Genomic DNA, 10,010 nt, shown 5'->3' with positions numbered 1-10,010 from the left:
CAGTGCATATACTATACTACCCTGAGTGGAGCTTACTTTTCTGTGCTCTGGAGAGATCACAGGTAGTTGGTCAGAAGGCTCTGGAGGTCCTTGGAGCAGTCTGTCTCTGTATCACCTGGAGAGATACAGATATACAGTGCCTTGCGAAAGTATTCGGCCCCCTTGAACTTTGCGACCTTTTGCCACATTTCAGGCTTCAAACATAAAGATATAAAACTGTATTTTTTTGTAAAGAATCAACAACAAGTGGGACACAATCATGAAGTGGAACGACATTTATTGGATATTTCAAACTTTTTTAACAAATCAAAAACTGAAAAATTGGGCGTGCAAAATTATTCAGCCCCCTTAAGTTAATACTTTGTAGCGTCACCTTTTGCTGCGATTACAGCTGTAAGTCGCTTGGGGTATGTCTATCAGTTTTGCACATCGAGAGACTGACATTTTTTCCCATTCCTTCTTGCAAAACAGCTCGAGCTCAGTGAGGTTGGATGGAGAGCATTTGTGAACAGCAGTTTTCAGTTCTTTCCACAGATTCTCGATTGGATTCAGGTCTGGACTTTGACTTGGCCATTCTAACACCTGGATATGTTTATTTTTGAACCATTCCATTGTAGATTTTGCTTTATGTTTTGGATCATTGTCTTGTTGGAAGACAAATCTCCGTCCCAGTCTCAGGTCTTTTGCAGACTCCATCAGGTTTTCTTCCAGAATGGTCCTGTATTTGGCTCCATCCATCTTCCCATCAATTTGAACCATCTTCCCTGTCCCTGCTGAAGAAAAGCAAGCCCAAACCATGATGCTGCCACCACCATGTTTGACAGTGGGGATGGTGTGTTCAGCTGTGTTGCTTTTACGCCAAACATAACGTTTTGCATTGTTGCCAAAAAGTTCAATTTTGGTTTCATCTGACCAGAGCACCTTCTTCCACATTTTTGGTGTGTCTCCCAGGTGGCTTGTGGCAAACTTTAAACTACACTTTTTATGGATATCTTTAAGAAATGGCTTTCTTCTTGCCACTCTTCCATAAAGGCCAGATTTGTGCAATATATGACTGATTGTTGTCCTATGGACAGAGTCTCCCACCTCAGCTGTAGATCTCTGCAGTTCATCCAGAGTGATCATGGGCCTCTTGGCTGCATCTCTGATCAGTCTTCTCCTTGTATGAGCTGAAAGTTTAGAGGGACGGCCAGGTCTTGGTAGATTTGCAGTGGTCTGATACTCCTTCCATTTCAATATTATCGCTTGCACAGTGCTCCTTGGGATGTTTAAAGCTTGGGAAATATTTTTGTATCCAAATCCGGCTTTAAACTTCTTCATAACAGTATCTCGGACCTGCCTGGTGTGTTCCTTGTTCTTCATGACGCTCTCTGCGCTTTTAACGTACCTCTGAGACTATCACAGTGCAGGTGCATTTATACGGAGACTTGATTACACACAGGTGGATTGTATTTATCATCATTAGTCATTTAGGTCAACATTGGATCATTCAGAGATCCTCACTGAACTTCTGGAGAGAGTTTGCAGCACTGAAAGTAAAGGGGCTGAATAATTTTGCACGCCCAATTTTTCAGTTTTTGATTTGTTAAAAAAATTTGAAATATCCAATAAATGTCGTTCCACTTCATGATTGTGTCCCACTTGTTGTTGATTCTTCACAAAAAATACAGTTTTATATCTTTATGTTTGAAGCCTGAAATGTGGCAAAAGGTCGCAAAGTTCAAGGGGGCCGAATACTTTCGCAAGGCACTGTAGGTAGTGAGTGTGCTTGAAAGGGAGCCCTCACCCCTGACCTACCACAGGCCCAGGGCCTCCTGCCTAACACTCTAATCGCAGTATCTCTGACAGGGAGTTACCCCACGGGTAGACCGTTGTATGGTGCAAAGGGCTTCTCCACTTCTCATGTGAGTGGAGTATTAGCTCTTGAAATGGTATAATGTAATGTAAAGTAAAACATTATATCATGACTTACTGGCACGGTGTGCTCCATGTTTCTGCTGATAGCAAGCCTCAACCTGGAAGCATGATTCAGACTGTAAATGACAACAGAGCGGTCGTCCCTAATTACCACAGCCACAAAGTCATACATCCTGCATATTTCTACAATTTATCTTCTTAAAATCTGATTTTAAACCTAAGCCTAACCTAACCACACTGAAACCTTATACTGTAACTAACGTTAAATTAAGACCAATAAGTTAACATTTGTTATCATTCATTTTTATGATTTAGCCAATTTGGACTTTTTTTTAAATCCATGATAATCGAACATTTCAATAGGCATTTGTCTACGGCTGGCCATGATTTCCTCCTGGCTACCTCAGCCCCGGCCAACAGCTCCGTCCCGTCCCCCCGCACAGCTACTTGACCGAGCCTCCCCAGCTTCTCCTTCACCCAAATCCAGATTGTAGATGTTCTGAAAGAGCTGCAAAACCTGGACCTGTACAAATCAGCTGGGCTAGACAATCTGGACCCTCTCTTTCTAAAACTATCCACAGCCATTGTTGCAACCCCTATTACCAGTCTGTTCAACTTCTCTTTCGTATTGTCCGAGATCCCTAAAGATTTGAAAGCAACCGCGGTCATCCCCCTCTTCAAAAGGAGTGACACTCTAGACCCAAACTGTTATAGACCTATATCCATCCTGCCCTGCCTCTCTAAAGTCTTCAAAACCCAAGTTCATAAACAGATCACTGACCATTTCGAATCCCACCGTACCTTCTCCGCTGTGAAATCCGGTTTCTGAGCTGGTCACGGGTGCACCTCAGCCACGCTCAAGGCCTTAAACCTCTTGCGATGAGCAATCCCGGATCCGGGATCGTAATCATAGCCTCAAACGAATTAGCATAACGCAGCGGACATAAATACCCCTAGAAACTTTTCCTATTCATGAAAATCCCAAATGAAATGAAATAAATATATTCAAACACAAGCTTAGCCTTTTGTTAACAACACTGTCATCTCAAATTTTCAAAATATGCGTTACTGCCAACGCTAGACAAGCATTTGTGTAAGTTTATCATGGCATAATGCTTTGCTAGGCTCTGCTGGCAGCAGGCAACATTTTCACAAAAATAAGAAAAGCAACCAAATTAAATAATTTACCTTTGAAGAACTTCAGATGCTTTCACTCAGGAGACTCCCAGTTAGATAGCAAATGTTCCTTTTTGTCCAAAAATATTATTTTTGTAGGCGATATAGCTCCCGTTTGTTCATCATGCTTGGCTGAGAAATCGACCGGAAAATACTACCACTACAACGCCAAACTTTTTTCAAAATTAACTCCATAATATCGACAGAAACACGGCAAACGTTGTTTAGGATCCAACCTCAAGGTGTTTTTAAAATATATATTCGATTATATATCCGTCGAGGCAATTGGTTTCTCATAAGAAGTGATTGGAAAAATGGCTACCTCAGTATTTTACGCAAGATTTTCTGTGGGAGACACCAAGTGACCACTTGCTATATATGGTCCCTTACGGCTATTCTTCAATGGAAATGCGTGAAAAGACGTCACAATGCTGTAGACACCTTGGGGAATATGTGTAAAACGTAAGCTCATTCGTAGCTCATTCATAGCCATATAAGGAGTCATTGGCATGAGGCGGTTTCAAAAAATGCGGCACTTCCTGGTTGGATTTTTATCTGGGTTTTGCCTGTAACATCAGTTCTGTGGCACTCACAGACAATATCTTTGCAGTTTTGGAAACGTCAGAGTGTTTTCTTTCCAATGCTGTCAATTATATGCATAGTCAAGCATCTTTTCATGACAAAATATCTTGTTTAAAACGGGAACGTTTTTCATCCAAAAACTTTAATAGCGCCCCCTAATGCATAACTACGATATCATAACTTCCATCGATAAAAGACAGTACTGTGCAGCCATCTTCATTGACCTGGTCAAGGCTTTCGACTCTGTCAATCACTATATTCTTGTCGGCAGTTTCTCAAATGACTGCCTCGCCTGTTTCACCAAATACTTCGCAGACAGAGTTCAGTGTGTCAAATTGGAGGGCCTGTTGTCTGGACCTCTGGCAGTCTCTATGGAGGTACCACAGGGTTTAATTCTCGGGCCGACTCTTTTCTCTGAATATATCAATGATGTTGCTCTTGCTGTGGGTGATTTCATTATCCACCTCTACACAGACGACACCATTCTGTATACATCTTGCCCTTCTTTGGACACTGTGTTAACTAACCTGCCAAACTTACCCTATTAAAACTGACTATCCTACCGATCCTCGACTTCGGCAATGTCATCTACAAAATAGCTTCCAATACTCTACTCAGCAAACTGGATGCAGTCTATCACAGTGCCATCCGTTTTGTTACCAAAGCCCCTTATCCCTCCCATCACAGCGACCTGTATGCTCTAGTCGGCTGGCCCTCACTACATATTCGTTGCCAGACCCACTGGCTCCAGGTCATCTATAAGTCTATGCTAGGTAAAGCTCTGCCTTATCTCAGCTCACTGGTCACGATAACAACACCCACCCGTAGCACGCGCTCCAGCAGGTATATCTCACTGGTCATCCCCAAAGCCAACACCTACTTTGGCTGCCTTTCCTTCCAGTTCTCTGCTGCCAGTGACTGGAACGAATTGCAAAAATCATTGAAGCTGGAGACTTATATTTCCCTCATTTGCTTAAAACATCAGCTATCTGAGCAACTAAACGATCGCTGTAGCTGTATATATTCCATCTGTAAAAAAAACACCCAATCTACCTACCTCATCCCCATATTGTTTTTATTTACTTTTCTGCTCTTTGCACACCAGTATCTCTACTTGCACATCATCATCTGCTCATGTATCACTCCAGTGTTAATCTGCTAAATTGTAATTACTTCGCTACTATGGCCTATTATTGCCTACCTCCTCACGCCATTTGCACACACTGTATATAGACTTTATTTTTTTCTGTTGTGTTATTGACTGTACACTTGTTTATTCCATGTGTAACTCTGTGTTGTTGTTTGTGTCACACTGCTTTGCTTTATCTTGGCCAGGTCGCAGTTGTAAATGAGAACTCGCTTACCTTGTTAACAAATAAAGGGGAAATAAAAAATAATAAAAATATCTAGCTAACTCGCTAAGTGTAAAACTCAGCTAGCTAGCTAACCAACTAGCAGTTATCAAAGACACTCACTTGGTAAATTACCAAACTTTTCTGACCAACTAGACGTTTCTTTAGCCAACCTCGGCCGAATCCTTCTTGCCTACTCCCGTCGGTCTTGTTTTAAGTTCAAAACGATATGACTGCAGTCCGGTGCTTCGTTGTCAAAATAAACACAGTCACACACTATAATATGATGCAGCAGGGCAGTCAATGGCTCAGCGTTTCAAAAGTATTTCACCTGAATCTACGTCAAGCCAGGACAACGTTCAATTTTATATTTTTCTAATGTGCATGCAGCCCAGAAGTAAATAATTGATTATATCTCCAATGTCGGATGAAAAAAAAAGTTGTGCCCCTGGAGTGGAATATAGCACAGGAGTAGAGAACATCCCCACTCCCAACCACAGTGCAGCAGCCTTACATACAGTACTGCAGCAGACGAGACTGCTACTGTTACGCCTAGCCCAGCCCGCCGGCACACAGCTGTGGCTAGTCAAGCCCCACCCCCCACCCTCCCCCTTACACCACCTCCCCTCTCACGAACCTACATCAGCTGGAGCAAGAATGCTTGTCACTGAGGAGGGAGACGCTAAACATTAGCAAATTTACGTCATCCCAAGCGCCAGGGTCCCGGGCGGTCAGACGGACCACCCAAACGCTCGCCCATAAAGGACAAAGACACGGGCACAGAAAGGTGGAAGAAGAGAGGGAACGGAGAGAAGGAGGGAAAAGGGGAGGAAGGAACCCTGCTCCTCTTTCAGACAGCGGCTGAGATGTGCTGAGATGATACGAGCATTTACATACAGTGTGTGCGCTCAGATGTGAAGCTGTATGTCCTGGGAGCCAATGGGAAGGCATTGCTCATCATTTAGCGATGGAGGAGGAGAAGAGGTGTAACCGGGAAGTGTCAGCTACTTTCCATGCACTGCCATGATAAAGGCCTTCCTTTCTGTTCTGTAATGCTGAATAATGTAAATATTCAAGGGAGCTATTCAGGTTCATGCTTTGCGACGACCTAGCATTGGGGACCTATTCATTTTTGAGGGGGGTTGCCATGACATGGTAATTGGGTTGCTAAGATCACTCCCCTAATACCTTGATGACAGCCCCCATTTACTGTCTGAATGCTCTGGTCATCCTACTTATAAATCTTTAATGGCCAAGATTAATTGTCTCAAAAGTGACCACACAAAGTAAATAAATAATGAGCCAAGTGATGATTTCTGTTGTCCTGTCAACGGTTGACCCGCGGAGGTCAACAGTTAACATTTCTTGGTGGAAAATATAATATTTATATAGTCAAATAGATTGGTGTTAACAGCTGCCATCTTTATGGGCACGGGTTTCATTGCTGGCTTGTGATCACAGTGATGTCCTAACCTTTGGGAGGCGTGTACTGTGTTTGTTTTCACTGCATTTTAATGTTATCTTTCCTTCCAAAAAGGGAGGGAATGATCAGTGTCGCTCTTTATTGGTCTATCCAGGCCTGTCTTTGACTTTGCTTGAGACTTTTGCTACAGTGAAAAAAGCCTAGCTGTGTTACCTAGGTTACAGAGCATGCTTTTTCCATTCATTTCCATTCCAGCACAATTAATATCTACACACCATGGAATCACAGTAACAGTACACATTTCTGCAGACATTCAGATTTTGAATCGTATTTTGAGAAAATAAATCCTGCAGCAACAGGAAATGTGAATTATTATGTGGATTATAATTAATGAACATTTGTGTAGGGGTTGATAGCAGGGATTGGAACCAGTTCAGGAAACAGAACAAAAAAAATCTGAAAAGAACATTTTTCAAGGAACAGAATAAGTGATTTATACGGTTCTGGAACAAAACCCTTATTTTAATAGCATGGGAAACGGTTAATAATGTTATTTTATGTTCCGGGCATTCTTTTCCAGTCCCACAAAAAACTCAACAATGCGCTTATCTGTCACGTTCGTCGTAAGCAGGAGACCAAGGCACAGCGGGATTTGAATACATTCTTCTTTAATTTAACGAAGAACACAAACACATACCACCCTCGTCACACCCTGACCTAACCAAAATATTAAAGAAAACAAAGATAACTAAGGTCAGGGCGTGACAGTACCCCCCCCCCCCCCCCCCGGGTGGGTCTGGGTGGGCATCTAACTTTGGTGGAGGCTCTGGCTCAGGACGCCGCCCCCCTTCTTTACATTGAGCCCTCCGCCCTTGTAGCACTGATCCGTAGATCCTCGCCAGAGGCTCGTTACTGCGGATCGTCGCTGGCGACCCCAGACTGGGGACCTTCGCTGGAGACCCTGGTCTGGGGACCGTCGCTGTAGACCCCGGGCTGGGGACCGTCGCTGCATGGATAATCACCTGAGGCCCCGGGCTGGGGACCGTCGCTGGAGACCCCGGGCTGGGGACCGTCGCTGCATGGATAATCACCTGAGGCCCCGGGCTGGGGACCGTCGCTAGAGACCCCGGACTGGGGACCGTCGCTAGAGACCCTGGACTGGGGACCGTCGCTAGAGACCCCGGACTGGGGACCGTCGCTGGAGGTTCCGGACTGTGGCCCGTCGTTGGAGGTTCCGAACTGTGGCCCGTTGTTTGAGGTTCTGGATTGTGGCCCGTCGTTGGAGGTTCCGGACTGTGGCCCGTCGTTGGAGGTTCCGGTCTGTGAACTGTCGCCGGAAGCCCTGGACTGGGTACTGTCGCCGGAGGCGCACTGTAGGCCTGGTGTGTGGTGCCGGAACTGGTGGTACCGGGCTGGGGACACGCACCTCAGGGAGAGTGCGGGGAGGAGGAACAGGGTGTATTGGAATCTGGAGGCGCACAGGAAGCCTGGTACGTGGTGTTCGCACTGGTGGTACTTGGCTGGTGACACGCACCTCAGGGCGAGTGCGGGGAAGAGGCACAGGATACACTGGACCGTGGAGACGCATTGGAGATCCAGAACATAGAGCTGGCTCAATACGTCCTGGCTGGATGACCAATAGAGCGCACCTGGCTAGAATAACCGTGCGCATCTCTGCATAACATGGTGCCTGACAAGTTACACACTCCCCACGGTAAGCATGAGGAGTTGGCTCAGGTTTCCTACCTGACTCAGCCAATCTCCTCGTGTGCCTCCCCCCAAAAAAAATCTTGGGGCTGCCTCTCGGGCTTCCGTGCTAGCCATGTACCCTCATATCGCCGCCGTTCCTCCTGTGCTTTCTCCACCTGCTTCCATGGCAGGGTCTTGTCCTCTGCCATTACCTCCTCCCAGGTCCAGGATGTCCTCCACTCCTCTTTCTCCTGGGTCCAAGATGTCCACTCCTCCTTTTCATGCTGCTTGGTCCTGTTTTGGTGGGTTATTCTGTCACGCTCGTCGTATAGAGGAGACCAAGGCACAGCGTGATTAGAATATATTATTCTTTTAATGAACAATGGGACTGCAGGGTAGCCTAGTGGTTAGAGTGTTGGACTAGTAACCGGAAGGTTGCAAGTTCAAGCCCCCGTGCTGACAAGGTACAAATCTGTCGTTCTGCCCCTGAACAGGCAGTTAACCCACTGTTCCTAGGCCGTCATTGAAAATAAGAATTTGTTCTTAACTGACTTGCCTAGTTAAATAAAGGTTAAAAAAAACCAAAAAAAACAAAACAATGAACACTTAACAAACTATACAAACTAACAAAACAAACGTGACGCTATAAACAACGACTGCTGACATGCAACTACCCATAGACAATGACCCACAAAATACCCAATGAATATGGCTACCTAAATAATGTCCCCAATCAGAGACAACGATAAACAGCTGCCTCTGATTGAGAACCAATCTAGGCAACCATAGACATAAAAACACCTATACTAGAAAAAAAAACATAAACATACAAAAACCCACACAGACTTCCTCCAGTGTCTGCCTTCCAGATGAAAATCTTTGCCAGTCTGTGTGCTTGTAGGCTACCTGCCCCTCCCCCTCTGAAGCATAGCTGTAAGCTACGGATGTTACAGGTGTGATTCGGAAGATAGGGAGAGATTTTTTTATTAGGGAGGATGAATTAACTTTTTTTTTAATGCTAGTTAGAGATACTATAGTTATCACGTTAGATGTATCAACTATATGAGGTAAGATATGTTTTTAAATCTCGTGCCGCTCTGCACACACACGCTTGTTAGTCAGCTAGCTTCTCTGGTCCAACGTTAAGCAAACTCTGAAGTTCAGAGTTCCTCCATAAAAGTCGCTCCTCCGTAGGTATAATTCTGTGAGCCTAATTCAGATATAGCATGTCATCACAAGATGCTCAGCGCTTCAAGCCAAGTCTCCTCCTCCACTCTCTCTTGCTCTCTCTCCATCTGCAAAATTTCTGTTGCAGCTCACGCCCTACAATTGTCTTTTCATCTGCATGTAAACAACTCACTGAATTATAGCTTGCCCGCTCCATAGCAAGCTGCTTGATCCGCACTGCATGATTGATGAAGTAATTTAATGTTGAGCTAAATGTTTAAAAATATATTTCAGAGGTTTAAAAAGGAACATAAAGGAACAATATAAACCCATACTTTTTGGGGGGTTCGAACCAGTTCAGAACTTTATTTTGCTGGTCGGAACAGTATAATGGAACTATAAATATATGTTTCTGTTCAGAACAAAATTATTGGAAAATAAGGCCCCGGTTGATACATTTATCGTAAAATCAAATCAAATCTGAAATTAAATGGTGAAATTACGAACTTCAGAAGCCTTTTTAAACAATACAAGTTTTACATTTCCTGCATTGCAGGAAGGTTCTCCTGCAACAGGGTGATCAAATTATGATCAGTATGAATTTGGCTAGGAACCGAACCAGCTCGTGATCACCCAGTCATAGTCATGGGAGCCTTCACTTTGCAGTGGCTGATGGTTTTCATCTGCCCATCCATTACAGATGT

Source organism: Oncorhynchus mykiss, chromosome 19, assembly GCF_057628025.1.
Source record: "Oncorhynchus mykiss isolate SJ-2025 chromosome 19, ASM5762802v1, whole genome shotgun sequence".
In the NCBI taxonomy this organism is placed as follows: Eukaryota; Metazoa; Chordata; class Actinopteri; order Salmoniformes; family Salmonidae; genus Oncorhynchus; species Oncorhynchus mykiss.
This window is presented reverse-complemented; position numbering follows the sequence as displayed.